General features: G+C 39.5%; 1 long non-coding RNA gene across 1 annotated transcript in view; it reads right to left on the bottom strand.

Annotated features, from left to right (window-relative positions):
• The window catches only part of LOC124284546, a 31015-nt gene extending 12151 nt beyond the window's left edge, over positions 1–18864 (bottom strand). Inside the window, exon 1 of the long non-coding RNA XR_006900580.1 lies at positions 18682–18864. This is a non-coding gene — a long non-coding RNA (uncharacterized LOC124284546). The remainder of the gene's footprint in view (positions 1–18681) is intronic.
• Between the last annotated feature and the right edge of the window lie 1596 nt (positions 18865–20460).

Here is a 20460-nt window from a genome sequence, read left to right as displayed (position 1 = left end):
GGACTTAGTTGCAACTAGTTTTCCCCAACTTGTATCACATGCTACCTCTCTATGAAATTTAGTCAGAGGAAAACATAAGTGACATTAACCTACGGTTTTGGATACGTGCAGGAGATTTGTCTTGAAAAGGCCTAACCTATGAAAATGATTGTTTAAAATTTCAACATTCCTTAAAAGTACAAAAGGTAAACGTTTAGAGAGTTTACTATAGTTTCGAACTTGAAACTGTAATCTACTTATTGAATATATGAGACTGAATACAATGGCTTCAAACGAAAGACAACTATCTGATACAGGTGATCAATTACGCAACATGGATTTAATTATATGTGAATCTTTTCAAAATTATTATATTAAGCACCTTAGATTTGACTAATTTGAACTCAATATCTGTAGACAGAGTTGACTTTTCTATAATTCACGATTAATTGTCCACGTGTTGTAATAACATACTGTTATAACCAAGCATCCCTGTAACCGACGCCATTCAGTTACACATATATTATTAGCTTAGTGAGTCTCTATATATATGCATGTTCAGGAAAAATTATTTGTGTACATTTCTGACATATATCCACGTGTATATGCAGTTGAATGGATTTTCTGATGCCTCTGATAGCCGCCTGCTTGCAAATAAAATTGTTACGTACGGGTAAAAGAAAATTCAAGGAACGGGGAAAATACACTCTACGCTTTACGCTTAAGTGAGTGAGTTTAGTTCTAGGCCGCACCCTACAATATTCCAGCTATATGGCGTCGGTCTGTAAATAATCGAGTCTGGACCAGACAATCCAGTGATCAGCAGCATGAGCCTCGATCTGCGCAATTGGGAACCGGTGACATGTCCAAGTCAGCGAGTCTGACCACCCGATACCGTTAGTCGCCTCTTACGACAAGCATGGGTTACTGAAGATCAATATTCTAACCCGGAACTTCACGGGTATCAATATGAACGCAAATATTAATATTCATAGATGTTGACCAAAGTAAACCTTTGATTAATCGGTATATTTATTAGGTAGTCTATTCTGTATTTATCTACAGCTAGACTTTAACTACCAAACTATCGGGATCTGGCTGTTTAACTCTGTCTCACCCTCTAGAGCCTTAGACTTTACTATCTAACAAAAATTTATGTATCTATAATAAAGAATTCGACACGAGAATGGCTAATCTTATTAAGAAACTTTCTCGTCACGTTAAAAACCCGGGTCAGTTCCCAGCATCCGGAATACCATTCTTGTAGCGGTTCCAGCCATACTCACTTTGGTCACAAACACCGATCGCACCAAACTGACCGCAAGTACATATCTATATGATTTAACGGTACCTCACAGACACGAGCCTTCCGAGAGCATCTCATGTAGGTCAGCTATTAAGGAACGGAAATTACTTGTACTGGTTTTATGACAGTAAATCACACATTTGAAGGTTTGTCCTTCATTATTAGAATCATGCCTGTCTCTGAAACCGTCCCTGATAAACTACACTGGAGACGAGAAGAAAGAGCTGTACTGCTATCCTTAAAAACTAACACTTATCACCGGTGTTGGTATAATGAGAAAGTGGTGCCAGAGACCAATATCATCTACAGCTGGCAGCGGGCCTGCATTCCAGTTTACTTGGCCTGCCGTACTGTCGCCCTATCCACTTCAATAGTTGAAAGAGGCCCCCAACATCATAGGACCTAGCTGTCGCCATATTCCGTTATAATCAATCATATTTACTAAGGGGAGATAACTGCGTAACGTTACCCTGTACGGATTTGTCATCGTCAGATAGATTGTGATCGAACGCGTATTTTTTATCAGCGCAATCTCGACACCTCTGTTTTGTATATGTGTGGTGTTGAGCAGTTGAAGTAGACTTCTGAAGCATTTAGTATCTGGAACGACTGGACCACCGCTTGGAAAAATTGGAGAATTATTGCTGTGATAAGATATCTCAAATATAACGATGGCTGTGGACAGAGGGAGATCTCTCATGAGATTATATCTATCACAAATAGTTGTCTATTGTAAGGAATGTTGTATTTTGGTGTGATTGATAGTTGTTTTCTGACACACCGTGATACGAAAGTACTGCTCAGAGAACGCTAAACCAAACTCACTGACGACTGAGGCGACGAGAATCTCCGTGGACGCCGAGTCAACTCTGCCATCAACATTTATTTCTTTGAGTATTTCATTAACGTAATAATTTAAAAGGCACGTGTTAGTGTATACAGTTGATACAGATAAGATCAAATATAGAACCTTAATAAATTAGACTATTTTGTAATTTAATTTACTGACTAAAACCGTTTCTGCCGTCTCTTGCTTCATATTTCGTAATATTTTCGTGCAAAAGTGAAAAATATATATCTATGTGTGGCTATGGTCAATATCACTGTTTCATCTTATTGTTTCTTCTCATTGGGGTAATAGATTGGGGATCTGTTATGACTGATCTGGGATTGAGGGATTAAAATAGTTCTCACTGAGGTGACGTCCTGGCAGAAAGCTGGAGCGTTGCACTATCAGTCAATCCATCTAATCTCCCAGAGACATCAAACACAGCAACTTCTTTACGTTACGTTGCTCATAATCGGCTCCCATCATCTCCTGATCAGTGACAGCTGCTGCGCTGTATAAAAACTACATCAAATAAACTCCCCACAGCGATTGTTACGAGATCACGTCTTATCTCGCAATTCAGCTGCGAGATTTTGACGAGACGGAAATGGCGACCACCACTGTGAAAACGACTGGGCTTCGGTCTGCCGACCGCACATTTCACCAACGCAACCAATTAAGAATTATTCAAGCATACAAACCCTAACAATTAACGGTGCACTGAAGCAGAACTTCAACCAATATGGAATCGTCGGTGTGTCCCGAAACGTCTTTAATCGAGTGACTCTTTCCCATAAGGGACCGTTCATAATCTATGGCTGGGGGTTGATGGTGAGTTTTATGGAGAAGCATGTACAATGTGTGAAGCCCCACCCCCACAACCACCCCTAGAAAACATACAAACAAAAACCTTAAAAAACACCATCAACAAATAAAAATTCTTTCTAAAAAAAACAAACAAACAAACATTTATGTACAAAGTAAGTGACTACACCCCCCTTTCTGTATATATTTCCACAAGTTTGAATTATGGATGACATAAAACCATTATTTAGAGATCCTGTCACAGCTATAGTTCCACACACCGTAACTCGTCACGTGATCTCAGTCCTATTGGTTTGAAGGATTGGTACTTCATCCTCAACCCAGCTTTATTAATTACACCGAGTCATGGAGTCTTCTTACTCACAGGCAGTGATATCTTTCTTTCCTTAAGGTGGTATAATGTCGTGTTACAGTTAATACTAGCGGATATGATGTTATGGGTTGGTTATGCCTGATGTTTTAGAATGTGTAGTCGATAAACACATAATCTCTATACTTAGCTAAACATTTAATGTTTAGCGGTGTGCTCTATTCGATCATATAGAATCTGAATATTTCTTTTACACTTTATTTCAGAAAATGAGGCATCGTAAAACAGTAGAGCTCTCAGTGCGACGGACGTTACCCATTACTTACATCGTCACTGCGGGTATTAATTTACGAGGTACGAGAGTTAATCTGGAAGTAATGCTTGCAGAGGGAGGTAATTACAACAGCAATCCGTCTTTTAAAAGCATATAACTGCTTTGTATACAACGTGTAGAGTTTTAACGAATTAATATCCGGAAAGACACGAGTTATCCCCCGGACCGATGCCATATTCCGGAGCATTAGCGGCGCGTGTAATTATCCCCCCACCGCAAGATGTATTGCGAATTTAGGAGCGCGACGCCTCAGTTAATTTAGACCAAAATGGAGGATACTTGTATCTCTCTGACAGAAAATTGCTCAGAAAAAGGAGAGTTATATTCATAAATATGTTTTTCGACGCAGCGGAAATGAATGTACTTTGTGGGCACGAGCCTGCCGTCATCAGGAATCGCTAAAACTGAAATGAGAAATTAAGCGAACAGAGAGCCGTTACATGCAAAATGACGTGACTGAGTGGTTCGGAGACGGTGCAATAACGACGCTGCTTGATGTATATTGCACCGAGGAAATGTCTTTTAAACTTGCTTATATCACGCATTGAAATGTTCTTGCAGATCAAAACAGAGCCGTCGGACTCTGCAATGATTTTACATAGCCCTTTCCTGTATAATAGTTATAGCCCTAACTGCCTATACACATCAGCTGCAACATCCTATACTCATCCCTTTATCAACTACATCCTATAATCATCCCTTTATCAGCTGCAACATCCTATACTCATCCCTTTATCAACTACATCCTATAATCATCCCTTTATCAGCTGCAACATCCTATAATCATCCCTTTATCAACTACATCCTATAATCATCCCTTTATCAGCTGCAACATCCTATACTCATCCCTTTATCAACTACATCCTATAATCATCCCCTTATCAGCTGCAACACCCTATACTCATCCCTTTATCAACTACATGCTACAACCATCCCTTTATCAGCTGCAACATCCTATACTCATCCCTTTATCAACTACATCCTATAATCATCCCTTTATCAGCTGCAACATCCTATACTCATCCCTTTATCAACTACATCCTATAATCATCCCCTTATCAGCTGCAACATCCTATAATCATCCCTTTATCAACTACATCCTATAATCATCCCTTTATCAGCTGCAACATCCTATACTCATCCCTTTATCAACTACATCCTATAATCATCCCCTTATCAGCTGCAACACCCTATACTCATCCCTTTATCAACTACATGCTACAACCATCCCTTTATCAGCTGCAACATCCTATACTCATCCCTTTATCAACTACATCCTATAACCATCCCCTTATCAGCTGCAACATCCTATACTCACCCCTTTATCAACTACATCCTACAACCAACCCTTTATCAGCTGCAACATCCTATACTCATCCCTTTATCAACTACATCCTATAATCATCCCTTTATCAGCTGCAACATCCTATACTCATCCCTTTATCAGCTGCAACATCCTATACTCATCCCTTTATCAACTACATCCTATAATCATCCCTTTATCAGCTGCAACATCCTATACTCATCCCTTTATCAGCTGCAACACCCTATACTCATCCCTTTATCAACTACATCCTATAATCATCCCTTTATCAGCTGCAACATCCTATACTCATCCCTTTATCAGCTGCAACACCCTATACTCATCCCTTTATCAACTACATCCTATAATCATCCCTTTATCAGCTGCAACACCCTATACTCATCCCTTTATCAGCTGCAACATCCTATAATCATCCCCTTATCAGCTGCAACATCCTATACTCATCCCTTTATCAACTACATCCTAGAATCATCCCTTTATCAGCTGCAACACCCTATATTCACCCCTTTATCAACTACATCCTATACTCATCCCTTTATCAGCTGCAACACCCTATACTCATCCCTTTATCAACTACATCCTATACTCATCCCCTTATCAGCTGCAACATCCTATACTCATCCCTTTATCAACTACATCCTATAATCATCCCTTTATCAGCTGCAACACCCTATACTCATCCCTTTATCAGCTGCAACAGCAGCCTATTCTACCCACTACGCATCTACAGCAGCCTATACGCATCCCTTTCTTCCCATACACTACCCCTTTTCCAGCACCAACATTATATACTCATCCCTTCTCAGTCCTAGAACCTTTACTACCCGCTTCTCCTCCCTAGCTGTCTATGCTAATCCCGTTCTCAACTCCAGCAATGTATTCTCTTCCCAACGGTGATGTCACAACTTTGGTCATTGAGCCAAGCCACGTTCTCACTTGTCACATGGGCGGAGATGTCACAACTTTGGTCATTGAACCAAGCCACGTTCTCACTTGTCACATGGGCGGAGATGTCACAATGCATTGTAGTTAACTCATTGGTCATTGAACCAAGCCACGTTCTCACTTGTCACATGCAAAGATGTCACAACTTTGGTCATTGAACCAAGCCACGTTCTCACTTGTCACATGGGCGGAGATGTCACAATGCATTGTAGTTAACTCATTGGTCATTGAACCAAGCCACGTTCTCACTTGTCACATGCAAAGATGTCACAACTTTGGTCATTGAACCAAGCCACGTTCTCACTTGTCACATGGGCGGAGATGTCACAATGCATTGTAGTTAACTCATTGGTCATTGAACCAAGCCACGTTCTCACTTGTCACATGCAAAGATGTCACAACTTTGGTCATTAAACCAAGCCACGTTCTCACTTGTCACATGGGCGGAGATGTCACAATGCATTGTAGTTAACTCATTGGTCATTGAACCAAGCCACGTTCTCACTTGTCACATGCAAAGATGTCACAACTTTGGTCATTAAACCAAGCCACGTTCTCACTTGTCACATGGGCGGAGATGTCACAATGCATTGTAGTTAACTCATTGGTCATTGAACCAAGCCACGTTCTCACTTGTCACATGGGTGGAGATGTCACAACTTAGTATTATAGGGGTGGTTATCATTAATACTGTCCTTACCACTGGAGAATACAACTGATCTGTAAAGATAACATCGGCAAAAATGTTCATTACCCACATTACGACAGCGTGAACAACCAGACATACAGTATAATAGTGAGTTAACGTCAATAGGAATTGCACTTGTACGATGTGTGATTTTATGAAAGATCGTAAATATTAAATGCAAAGAGTGCGGGTAGCATATACGTCCTTGACGAACACCACAATATAACTAAGATATACTTGTATCGTGACTGTTGATTCCAGACCATGACATGTACATGGCAGCATGACAAAATTACCCTTTACCGAGGTTATGTAGCTGTTACCAAAGACTCATTGTTGGCGCCCCTAATTTATTACACCTTTAGGACCAAACCACATTGTTTGGCAAGTTTTCTATACCATTTTATTGCATGAAGTGGTAATTGTTTTAATTTTCTCATAACGTAGAATATTGCTGTGTTCTTAATCTCTGTACGTGTGTGGGGCAACTTGCAGGTAGACGGAGCCATACACGGCGGGATGAAGCAGTGGATAATTGGCCAGCTGACGGAGAAACTGTTATACAGACGCGGACTTCAAGAAGGTCACTTCTAGACTACCATCCAGTCTCTGAAATGAACATATATTACAGAAAAAGCAGTCCCTAAATTATCATCATAAATATGATAAAAAAGAGCCCAGAGACTTTCTTCCTGAAACTGTCGAAATCTAGACTTGACACATAATCTAGACTTGCATGGGCTTTTGGATATATTTATTTCAGCGTCTGTATGACAGACTAGGTAACTTCATAAACTGAAAAAATCAATGAAAAAGAATGCATGGCAGACATTGTCTACTCAAATGAACGTGTAAATTTAATGTATGTGTTTTATCAATAGTGCTTCATATTTTGGGGTAAATATGTTAAAGCATATCTAAATGCAGTTTGTGTTTTTCGTTCATTTCATATGAAATCGCTGGATATCAAAATGTAATCAAATTATCAAAATATTTTTTTCTTACAACACGCTGACTTTGGACATTTAATTCTTCCGTAGATGAGAACAAACTAAAAACTTGCAACTCCAACAACAGGTGTTGATACGATAATATGCACAGTACGACAAAACTGCTATGTCCTCTTTCCAGATTCGGGGCAGTGCTAAATATTGCAACCAGCCCCTAACGTGGATAATGGCATAAGAGATCCTTTATGCCTAAGATCGTGACATCCCCAGTATTTTGATAGATATTTTATAACACTTTCTCCTCCCGGCGTTACCGAGTAGTTAATATGTGTTTTTAACCAAATCTTTATCTATTTTCCATTAGACATTATAGCGTTTAAGTGTTACACCAACAGCTGTTTTAATGAGAAGGCAATCAGCGTTGATAGTTGGTGGCGCGGGTGGGTTCGTAACTTTTGATGTTCATATCTGTGATTTAACTTGCACATAGATACGGCAGTACCGTACATTACAATATTAGGCAACGTAATGGAATATATACCTACTTTATGCAAACGAACTGAAAAGCAAACACACATGTACGCTTGAATTGGCTCATATTGGCTGTCACTTTGACAGAAGGCCCTTGGTTGACTAGAACACATGCTTGATGGGATAGAAATAAAACGGGTATGGGGTCATTCATACTCCCGACAAGTAAACAAATGTAAGTAAACCTATACACCTTACAAGTAAACAAATGTAAGTAAACCTATACACCTTACAAGTAAACAAATGTAAGTAAACCTATACACCTTACAAGTAAACAAATGTAAGTAAACCTATACACCTTACAAGTAAACTCAAGTAAGTGACCCATGAACCCGACTAGTGATTTCAAGTAAGTAACCAATTTACTCTACAAATACCGCAACACGGAAAGCCATCTACCCGACAAGTGAGTTACATTGAACCCATGTACCCGACAAGTAAACCCGTATACCAGACAAATAAACATGTATACCCGACAAGTAAACCCGTATACCCGACAAGTAAACCCTTATACCTGACAAGTAAACCCGTGTACCCTACAAGTAAACCCGTGTACCCGACAAGTAAACCCGTGTACCCGACAAGTAATCCCATATACCTAACAAGTAAACCCGTGTACCCAACAAGTAAACCCTTATACCTGACAAGTAAACCCGTGTACCCTACAAGTAGACCCGTGTACCCGACAAGTAAACCCGTGTACCCAACAAGTAAACCCGTGTACCCGACAAGTAAACCCGTGTACCCTACAAGTAGACCCGTGTACCCGACAAGTAGACCCGTGTACCCGACAAGTAAACCGATGTACCGTCAGGTAATCCCAAATACCGTCAGGTAAACTCATGTACCCGACAAGTAAACCCGTGTACCCAACAAGTAAACCCGTGTACCCGACAAGGAGACTCGTGTACCCGAAACGTAGACCCGTGTAAACCGACGTAACGTCAGGTAATACCGTGTACCGTCAGTTAAACTCATGTACCCGACAGGTAAACCCGTGTACCCGACAAGTAAACTAATGTACCCGTAAAAGTGAGTTTCATTGAACCCATCTACCCGACAAGTAAACCCATGTACTGTCAGGTAAACTGATGGCTGTATTTGTTTAAACCATACACCAGAGAACCCGTGCACGTAAAGCTAACACGTTTCCTTAGATCCCATTCCTGAGACACCGAGTATCAGACAACTACTCACGTCAAGGCGTACCTCCAGTTGAACACACTGACACGACTTGGAACAGGACATTGCATTACCTTGTCATATGTATGGTAAATGTGAACGACGGATCCGGAATATGAAGATCTGGAGAAATTTTACAGAAACATCAAAATCCAAAGTTAAATTATCACACAGATCGCAGGATCTAACACGGATTTCAGGATAAGAACCGTCTATATGCCGTATACCATACTTCAAAACGACATCAGTGTAAATACTCTGCGTTCGGTCTCAGAGAATTCTCAATTTGATCAATGTGCGCATTGAAGTAAAAAAAAATCAAACATTTTTATTCAGTTCAAGAGTATACATATATTTACATAGTCTTTATATACACTACAATGATTTAATCTAGATAGATTTAAATGTCAAATATCTAAATGTCAAATACATTTTCACATGTTATACCAAAAGATACACTGAGACTGGAACTATTGAAGCATTTAGTGAATATAGATTTCCAATTCATATCTTCTGGAAATTGGGTTTTCCATTTTGTACAGACCTGAGGTAGATTGTCTTTCCTTATCAAGGTATCGTAAAAATATCTACAACCTTTAGAATATTTTAACATATTTCTTAAGGATTCTGGAATATTGATATTTTCTCCGATAAAAATCTCCACTAGATATAGATTTTCTCCACTAGATATAGATTTTCTCCACTAGATATAGATGTTCTCCATTGGAGAGGAATATTTAATAACATTTTATTTTAGTGTAGTACTGTGCCTTCAAGTCATATTTGTTTTTTAATTGCGTGAAAGACAATATACCTTTGGAATCACATGTATCGCGCATCGAAGCATATAATATGTTGGTTTGATAAGGACATATATAAGGTTTAATCAAGAAGTAAATACTTCGGTGTAATAGCTTTGATTATCCCTATAGATCGCTAATTATCACAAAACCTTGCACTTGGGTCCAGACTGGGGTGTACACACACATGCACGCACGAACGCACGAACGCACACACACACACACACACACACACACACACACACACACACACACACACACACACCAGGAACATGGCTAGATTCTTTCCAACTGTGTGTTTTAATTGAATCATGTATTGTTCTGGACGGTTAGGTCTAATCCAAATGTAGCTGAACAGACAGAGACAGTGTTCTACCCGGTTTATGTTCCACCCACCCTCGTATTGAGAGACAATGTTCCATCCACCCTCGTATTGAGAGACAGTGTTCCACCCACCCTCGTATTGAGAGACAGTGTTCCATCCACCCTCGTATTGAGAGACAGTGTTCCACCCACCCTCGTATTGAGAGACAGTGTTCCATCCACCCTCGTATTGAGAGACAGTGTTCCATCCACCCTCGTATTGAGAGACAATGTTCCATCCACCCTCGTATTGAGAGACAATGTTCCATCCACCCTCGTATTGAGAGACAATGTTCCATCCACCCTCGTATTGAGAGACAATGTTCCATCCACCCTCATATTGAGAGACAGTGTTCCATCCACCCTCGTATTGAGAGACAATGTTCCATCCACCCTCGTATTGAGATACAGTGTTCCATCCACCCTCGTATTGAGAGACAGTGTTCCATCCACCCTCATATTGAGAGACAGTGTTCCATCCACCCTCGTATTGAGAGACAGTGTTCCATCCACCCTCATATTGAGAGACAATGTTCCATCCACCCTCGTATTGAGAGACAATGTTCCATCCACCCTCGTATTGAGAGACAGTGTTCCATCCACCCTCGTATTGAGAGACAGTGTTCCATCCACCCACGTATTGAAAGACAGTGTTCCATCCACCCTCGTATTGAGAGACAATGTTCCATCCACCCTCGTATTGAGAGACAGTGTTCCATCCACCCTCATATTGAGAGACAATGTTCCATCCACCCTCGTATTGAGAGACAATGTTCCATCCACCCTCGTATTGAGAGACAGTGTTCCATCCACCCTCGTATTGAGAGACAGTGTTCCACCCACCCACGTATTGAGAGACAGTGTTCCATCCACCCTCATATTGAGAGACAATGTTCCATCCACCCTCGTATTGAGAGACAATGTTCCATCCACCCTCGTATTGAGAGACAGTGTTCCACCCACCCTCGTATTGAGAGACAGTGTTCCATCCACCCTCGTATTGAGAGACAATGTTCCATCCACCCTCGTATTGAGAGACAATGTTCCATCCACCCTCATATTGAGAGACAATGTTCCATCCACCCTCGTATTGAGAGACAATGTTCCATCCACCCTCGTATTGAGAGACAATGTTCCATCCACCCTCGTATTGAGAGACAATGTTCCATCCACCCTCGTATTGAGAGACAGTGTTCCACCCACCCACGTATTGAAAGACAGTGTTCCACCCACCCACGTATTGATAGACAGTGTCCTACCTACCTTTGCATTAATGGACAATGTAGATTTCAATTCTATGTATATAACGTGTAGATGCAGGTGTGTCCAGATATTTACAGCACCAAGCTTCAAAAATATACTCACTCCGGTTGTTACATAAACTATTTGATATTTATGTGTTGTAAATACAAAACAACACGAAATCTACAAGCTGGCATCTGGATATATCACACAACCTGATGAAATGTATTACAGTCAATTACATAGCGTGTAAAGATTACACTACACGTGTAGCCGTTACGGTGTGAAATCTGCATCACATCAACACGCTATTTACATGTGTTCAACATATGCCGTAATGTTGGCACATAGGCTAATATGGTCAAAACATGTGCAGATATTAACATGAGAATACGCATCTTTTTGTCATAAAAAATCACGTAAAGCTTGTTTTTATATTGATGTATTTAATACTGTAAGCTGGGATGAGATCCATAGATGTGCTATAAACACGACCATGTCTGCTTATTATTTCATATGAATATGCTGAGGTGAACTGGTTTCAGGTTCTCGAAAATCGGTACACATTTGTGTTTGGGGCGACATAGAATCCGTAACGTAGAAATATTAGTATTAGCAGCATTGCTGTTGTCAGTATCGTCACGGTATATCGTTAATATGATTAACATTCTTAATTATATTTTCTTTTTTAACCTTTCAGCGTTTCTTATACATGAAAAATAAAATTATATAGTTATTCAAATTTCATAATACTTCAATAAATATCCATTTCTTGAATACTTCATAAAAATCCCATTTAATAATCAATTTTAAGACATCCGCATAGTATCTAAGAAACAATTGGTAGATGAAATTTCGATCAGGATATTTAAAGTGTTAAAAGAAGGTGTTTAATCAGAAAGAAACTGATTGCGACCAGTCCCGAAACAAAGTAAGATACCTGAAAAACAAGGATATTGGATTAAAATTTTTAAATGAACAGCGGCACCGACAACGGCGAAAATGTAGTGTTGGGTGTGTGTTTTTTAAATTATAAATTGTATTTTTGGTTTGAAATTAAGGTGACCAAGGTTAAACTAAACCGATTTTTACTGAAGTTGCTGTAAGCCAAATAATCCATATTTATTGGACATAATATTTTATTATAATTATTCTCATTTGTAAGTATCCACGTAAGACATTAGACTGCCCACCACTATACCCCGCCCCACGTGGGAAGCCCGACCAAAGAACGGTATGCCTTGGGGGTGACGTTTTGTTTATGTACGCAGTGGCCCGACACATTCCGCGAGTTACGGATCTACCCACATGTGCCGCCTGACCCTAGGGTCGGGGAAGTGTCTTCATAACTGCCCGGGGGGTAAGGCGAGGGGTGAGAGATGCACACGTGCAAGAGCGGATCAGTTTTACCTCGTCGGCAATTTCATGAATTTTCGTTCTTTCACAAAATTCGTGTTTTCTCCTGATTGATGGCCGGTCTGCCTCGCCATGAATGTTGGGGCATTCTCTAAGAGCGTCCATTTGTCAAATCTGATACGCCCGAGTTTGATACCATAGCGACGCGGTGGATGATGTACTCCAAACGGAAATTATATAATTTCTAAATGATAAGACTTCCTGACTATATCCATTTCTGACTAAAACGAAAATATATGATTTTGTCATTTATGATGTGAGAATTTATGATGTCCGTATGTTCAAAGGAGTTTACGTCCTGCACCGAACGCACTGTGTTTTTACAAACATAATCAGACAGCTATGTCTTGCATGTTCCAATAGTTTATTTTACCATATTCACACGCAGCCTTCTTAGATTACATTTCCATAATGTGTCATGATTATTTCCTTCAAATATATGTCCAGAATTGTTTAAAGCGAGTATTTGTTTTAAACACTGACACATTAAAACCAGAACGTTCCGACATACCAGTTCACATTAGCACAAAACAAGCATCTGTTTTCTGATAGTTAATTCCACGATCAGCAGGATATTTTGTTGTCAGAAAAACCTTTGATATAGACCGCTAATTAGAGGAACATTTTGCCGAAATACAATGAAACAAGCAAGATATGTTTAAGTCCATGGCGGACGCGATGCTAGATAACACCGGTTCCCTAATTAGGTAGTCCTTGCACAATATCGCCTTCCGTCCATTCCGCCTTGCCAGTAAGCCTGTTTGCGATTTAATCTCTACACAGGGAAGTTATGCTCTGTCTGAAGTAATCTGATTATCAATCAATTGTAATTGCGCAAATTAATTTCACTGTAGATAAATCGAATCAAGACCATGTGCGATTGCCGTCTACACGTGTGTTTTATTTCATTTATCGATGTATATAAAAGATATATGTAATAAAACAATTCTCCCTCTAAACACGTATATCTTGCATCAAGATGTAGAAGATTGTGTCGGGTTGCACTTATTATGTGTATTTTCTTAATATTTGTTTATTATTACTTGATATTTGAAAGAGACTTTCCATTTTTACAGTACAACGTGTACTCCAAACAAAACAAAACGCTTTAAATTCATTCCTCATAGAAAATGTCTGGCGCGAAGACTCAGGGTTTGAAAGCATTTGCGGCTCAACGTAACACGCGATTATTAAAAAAGAAGAAAATTCGAATTTAAGACGGTTATTTATCTAATTTCAAGGTTATCTGCAATTTTAATATTCTCTGCATATATTCTATAGTGAAAAGGGAATTAACAACGCCATCTACGAAAGTCCTCTACTTTAAATAATCACTCCCAGGAGTCATGGGACTTTATCACTATTTCAAAGGATGTTATAGTCTGTTTGCAATGAAAACGTACCGATGAATGTCAGTTTAAACCAAAAGGTAAAGCAAATAAAGTGAAATTAAGACTGCGAATCCTCATGATTTTACCTTGCCAAATGAACATTTAAATCTCAGAATTTTATTCGACTTAGGATAAAAGTTGTTTAACAAACGATCATAGTCTCGCATGGCTATTATTGGTTTGTATTACAAGGGGGGTATGCACATCAAATGAAACACCGAAAACGACAAGGGTTGTTATAAGTTAACGCTCTTCACGTACCGCACGTGCATTTGTTTCACTGTTCCAACTACTGCGCTTACCCCATTGTAATGCAAACCAGTAATAGCGATTTGAATCTATGATCGTTTGTTAAACAACTTTTATCCTAATTTGAATAAAATTTTGAGATTTAAATGTTCAATTGGCAAGGTAAAATTATGAGGATTCGCAATCTTAATTTCACTTTATTTGATTTATTTTTTTGTTTAAAGTGAAATTCATTGGTACGTTTTCACTGCAAACAGACTATACGTTGTATTTTAATCCAGCATTGATATTTGGTGAACAGTTAACTCATTGTTCTCGATAACACTGCTCAAACATTTATCAGCTGGACATATATCTGGTTAAGACAATTTTGAACGACTTTTATTTTATTTCCAATGTTTATCAGTGGTATACTTAATAGCCCTTCTTTAAAATGAGCATTTGAAGTAAGACAAACATGTCCTTATATGCATTTATCAAAACCGCGTTTGCCTTGTTTCAATGCCCCTTCGTCCCGGGCCACAAAACATCTTGGACACCAGTGACGGAGAGGTAAGAAAATATTCGTAATATTTGCAAAATATTTTATCTGACGTTTCTACAATAAACCGACATGTTATATCCGTGAAGAGAATTTTATCACAGTTGATCTCAGTAACATGTAATTTTCACTGTTTTCGTTGATTACAACCCAGATGTCCCTGTCATGTAAATACCCTTCTAAATATTACTAACATTGATTCAAAGATTCGACATATCACCAGGGTAAAAATCAATTTTTAACGAGCAGGTCGACAATGAAATATCCCGCAGTGTGTTCGGAATGTAAATAAAACACTTTTACTGATATATGTGATAAAATTATGTAAAGAAACGAAGGAATTTTAATATGTTCACCTCTACTTTGATGTTAGGCAAAAGTTGCCCGAACTGTTGTTCCGCCCTCAGCTACCGTCTCAACTATAATAAAATTCGTCAAGTATTATAAAGATATCAATTTTCATCCTGCTGTGTTGACTCTGATTGTAATTATGATTATTTGTGTTAGCAAACAAGTGCTGATGACCAGCCCCACTGTCCAGCAGCGCGACCGGGGTACTTAGCTTGCCAATGAGTGTCCTGACCATGTATTGTTTACAAGTTGTTTCTGTCTTGGGGGGTCTCTCAAGAGGCGATATTTAAATTCGCATTGTAGGCATTGAAACAATGAAATTAATCGCCTGCAATGTTGCTGATTGCCCAAGGGGTTTAGATGGGTGCTGATAAGGCTGCGCCCTCTCCACCCTTCCCGACATGCCCCGCGGTAATCTGCACGTAGTCCAGGCGGCCAAGGGAAGTAACTATGTGACCGACTTCCGGTCTCTTCTCAGTTTTCTACAATGTCGAGACGGCACGATGTGATTGGGTTGATAACAGTCGCAATCATAAGGAAGGGTCATTCTTGGAGGGTTGTCAGGCGGGTGATTACGACGGGTGAAAACTCATGTCGTAATTCCGTCTTACCATTAACACATTGGAATCAATGCTGAAGTAAAAGATGCCAAAACGGCAGCACTGTTTGACTGGAAAGTTGAGTGGCTATCCCAGTAACAACTGCTACATCTAAGGGTGGAGTCAGTTCTTGACATACTCCGGGGTCATATGGCTAACAAATGACAAAATCGGAAAGAAATGTTACCCACTGTGAGCCAAAATACTGGCAAAAGTGTCCCTCTTTTCCTTCCAACAGTCCAACGGAATACAGCACCCCGCATTAAAAAACTAAGCTTAACAGAAGCTGCGCAATTCTCAATATATTTTAACATATTTTTAATTTATGTTTTCAAAGTCCCCTCCCCTTTTGACCCCCACAAGAGTACGTGACAAAGTTGTGAAACAATGCAATGCTGCAGGTAGGAGCTGGATTGATTGCTTCCTCGCCAAGAGTGGCTTTCTTGTAATTATTGTTGTGTTCTATTGCTATATCGCCCTAGATCTCAGCCACATAATACAAGTGCGATATGGCATGCTGTAATGGTGCTACCGTGTATGTAAGCTGTAATCCACACCGCCCAGTTCATACAGCCCTTCGTCTGTGAATGCTACATTGCTACATCTTGTTGGTGAGGCGTACGTGACGTGTCATCATACAGTATTGTACCGTTAGGATACATTTGTAACCACATCCTCTAAAGAAGTCAATCCCAAATTTTCGAAAAGCTGTTTAAATGTAAGGGTATGGCATGGCGGAATTAGTGTCCTGTTAGGACCGGGAGGAATATCAGAACAATTCCAACTATGCACGCTTTTCACCACACCCCGGTGTATATATAATATATATTTTTTTAAATGCGATTTTTTAAAATTATAAATATATTTAGGACATCTATTTCCGTACAAGCTGGTATTATTGCTCATTCCGCGATCAGCATTTAATTAACTCGCTTGACACGTAAAACATAGGAAAAAACCATGGTATCTGGTGATTTGACTGGTTTTACCACCTGGCACCACGCAATATTCATGAAAAACACGTTTTATGTCTCCGTTATTAAATCCATTTATAATTTTGTGTCTACTCCTCTGTGTTTTCATATCCCGTCAAAAGGTCATTTTAAACCCACGACAGGATCATGTATCCCAGTCGCGTGAGAAATGTAACGATGCATGAAGCAGCACCAGTTATACAGGTGCAAAATTTAAAATATTCTTAGCAGGTGATCTAAAACTATCGACTCTCCATTAAAAGAAGATCGTAAAAGATCCTGACCACCTCACTTCCGGTCAGTTTGTGGTCACGCCCGCGCGACGTGCGGCATGAGTTAAGAGCGACCCTCCGATAATGTAAACACATTTAGACGCGCATTAAAGTGTCGCCGCACTCGATCAAATTTAACCGATATTAAGACATCAGGTAATTCATTTATTCAGTAATTCAGTTTGATAATTTTCTAATCTATTTTCATGTCTTTAGAGTTTTGCTCAAAATGTGAAAAATGATTCATTCAGTAATTCAATTTGATATTTTTTCCTGTCTATTTACGTTTAAAGTGTTTTGTTCAAAATTTTAAAAAACCCACAGCATCACCACCACTTATCTGTACAGAGAATGTATGAGATGGAGGTGTTGATCAGCCATACCATGTATCTTTGGTGCCTATTTTATGGCAATATTTCGTGTGTTATTAGTTGTGTTTACCAAAATCAAATCCTTGTTGTTGAGTAATGAGTTGAGTTAGTGAGTGATTAATTGATTCATCGGAAACATGTCAGCCGCTTTTCGGCCTCTTTCATGACAAGCTAAAATGTGAAAAACTAAAATCTGAAAATATTACACGAAGATTTACAATCGTGTAAATATTCGAAACCTATTAAGACGTATGTGAAGGAACAATCTCACTGGCATTGTAGGTTTCTTCCCTTTGTCTACATTTTAAATATATGAAATTCACATGATTAGACACAAATACATGTACACACAAGCACGCACTACCCTCCCCCCCCCCTTGTACACTGGTACATATACAATATATGTATCAAATATAGAAACACCAACCACAATGGACAGAGTGTATGCTGGATAGCGAGGCCACGTATTGGTGACCCGCTATCAAGTTCTGCCTAACATTACAATAGGTGTGTACATTAACGACACACCACGACACCTCACATCCACGCTCGGTCTGTTTAAGTCCGTCAGTAAAATCTTATTGATTAAATTGAACACATTACTCATTGTACAGACATGTGTTAAGGGAATCTGTCTTGTGAACCAATATTTGTTGGGGAATATCAACAACAAATCCACAGCTTTTTCAGAAACCCAATTATCACAGTAATCTACTGAACAGTTGCATACCGCGATACCCGGTTGGAGTGTCCACCCAAAGAATGCAAATGTTCTGAATACGTTACTGGGTTGAAACCTGTCGCGGAAACATTGCAAACCTAGCTTAGGAAACACAGCTAGAACCCCCGCAATATATAATACACCACCACTGAATTAAAATATGTTGTTTGTTCTATACGTGTACTTACAAACACTGGTGCAGACATTCTTTCTCCCGCCAGGTTAAGACACCTCGGAAACAATTAGCCATCGTTGGTCATTTGTCCATCATTAAAGGGATCAATCTAAAGAAAGTCTCTTCATTCATAGTTAATAAAATGTATGTCACATTTCTACAAAACATTGTGTTATACGTATCGTTAGCCCTTTAACTGGCGGCCTGACATTTAAATTTACAACGATTCCTGCCCGGTCCGCGACAGCTCGAGACCTTGCCCGGGTACTTTACATTCAGGATATCAAACTTAACGTTGATGGTGGTGTCGTGTAAACAAAGGTTAGGATTTTTATAGACAATTTGACAGTGCGCAATAAAATGTTATTGAAGAGGACCCGGAACAAACTCTTATTTTGTTGTCGCTTATTGCATATTATCACCCCGCTCTTGTTCACTACAGTGTCCGTAAATATATTGTCTTAACACTACACAATGGTTGGGGACTGGGCAGCGCTGTGATGAAATGTTTGTCAAATACATACATCCATAAATTAAGAAATAATGTAATCTATTGGTATCATTATAAAACCGGTTATTCCGTGACGCTGCCAACTCCAGGCTTGCGGAGAGCGTTGTCCACAACATACTACATTAAATCATTCCCATTATGCACTGGTGATAAAAACAATACCCGGTGTATTCATTACAATTATTAAAGTATGTACAAGGGGACTTGGAGAGCATAATCGTGATAGTGCGAGTATATGACAAGAGTCGGACGCTATATGCAACAAACATGCACAATATGTCATGTCGCACAGAATATAAAACAACACATGTTCTTCTCCTCCATGACAGGTAGTGCTGTAGATTGTGTTCTTCTCCTCTATAACAGGTTGTGCTGTAGATTGTGTTCTTCTCCTCTATGACAGGTAGTGCTGTAGATTGTGTTCTTCTCCTCTATGACAGGTAGTGCTGTAGATTGTGTTCTTCTCCTCTATGACAGGTAGTGCTGTAGATTGTGTTCTTCTCCTCTATGACAGGTAGTGCTGTAGATTGTGTTCTTCTCCTCTATGACAGGCAGTGCTGTAGATTGTGTTCTTCTCCTCTATGACAGGTAGTGCTGTAGATTGTGTTTCCAGCTTGACTACATCGCATCTGAATATAGTGAGAGCCTTGCAGTCACTTCGCAGGGGAGGAGGGACACACATCTCTGTGACCGCAATTAGAGGAATGAACATTCACCTTCAGACGATGCTTAAAGTATGTGGTCATGGTCATTTTACAGACGCTTCAAACATCACCGCCTACCTATTTGTGTTATGATTGAACTCTCAGAGGATTTCAGAAACTATTTGTCACTTCATGTCATTTTGTTTCATGTGTATCCTGCGTTCCTAAAGTTTGCTGTCACACAGTTTGGTCAATGTTTGCAAGTTCAGTATGTTTTATCATGCACTGTACTTGCTGGGGATTAGTTAGTCTACATAGCAAGGCCACAGTTACAATGTTAAGGAAACATGTACTCCCAGGCTTGGTAATAAGGGCCATGACTGCTTTCTAGGTGCGTGTGGTGGTTATCCTTAGTTGGTTATCCCTTGTTATAACGAACATTTCAGTGTTAGGATTCTCTAAGAGTGTACCTATCTAGTTAGCTTGTTATATTTTCAAAAGCTTTCAATTCTTGTTGAATTCACGTCGGTTTTAAACAGCCATGTAACCATGGAAAAATAAATGATTTCATTCAAATACAACGTGATTAATTTTTCAATATTTTTGTGAGCCATTTGCACACCGTTATTGAGAGAGA

Source organism: Haliotis rubra, unplaced genomic scaffold (genome assembly GCF_003918875.1).
Source record: "Haliotis rubra isolate DU_JTF1 unplaced genomic scaffold, ASM391887v1 Scf339, whole genome shotgun sequence".
Classification (NCBI taxonomy): domain Eukaryota; kingdom Metazoa; phylum Mollusca; class Gastropoda; order Lepetellida; family Haliotidae; genus Haliotis; species Haliotis rubra.
The sequence above is the reverse complement of the archived record's forward strand: the minus strand, read 5'-3'. Positions and strand labels throughout refer to the sequence as shown.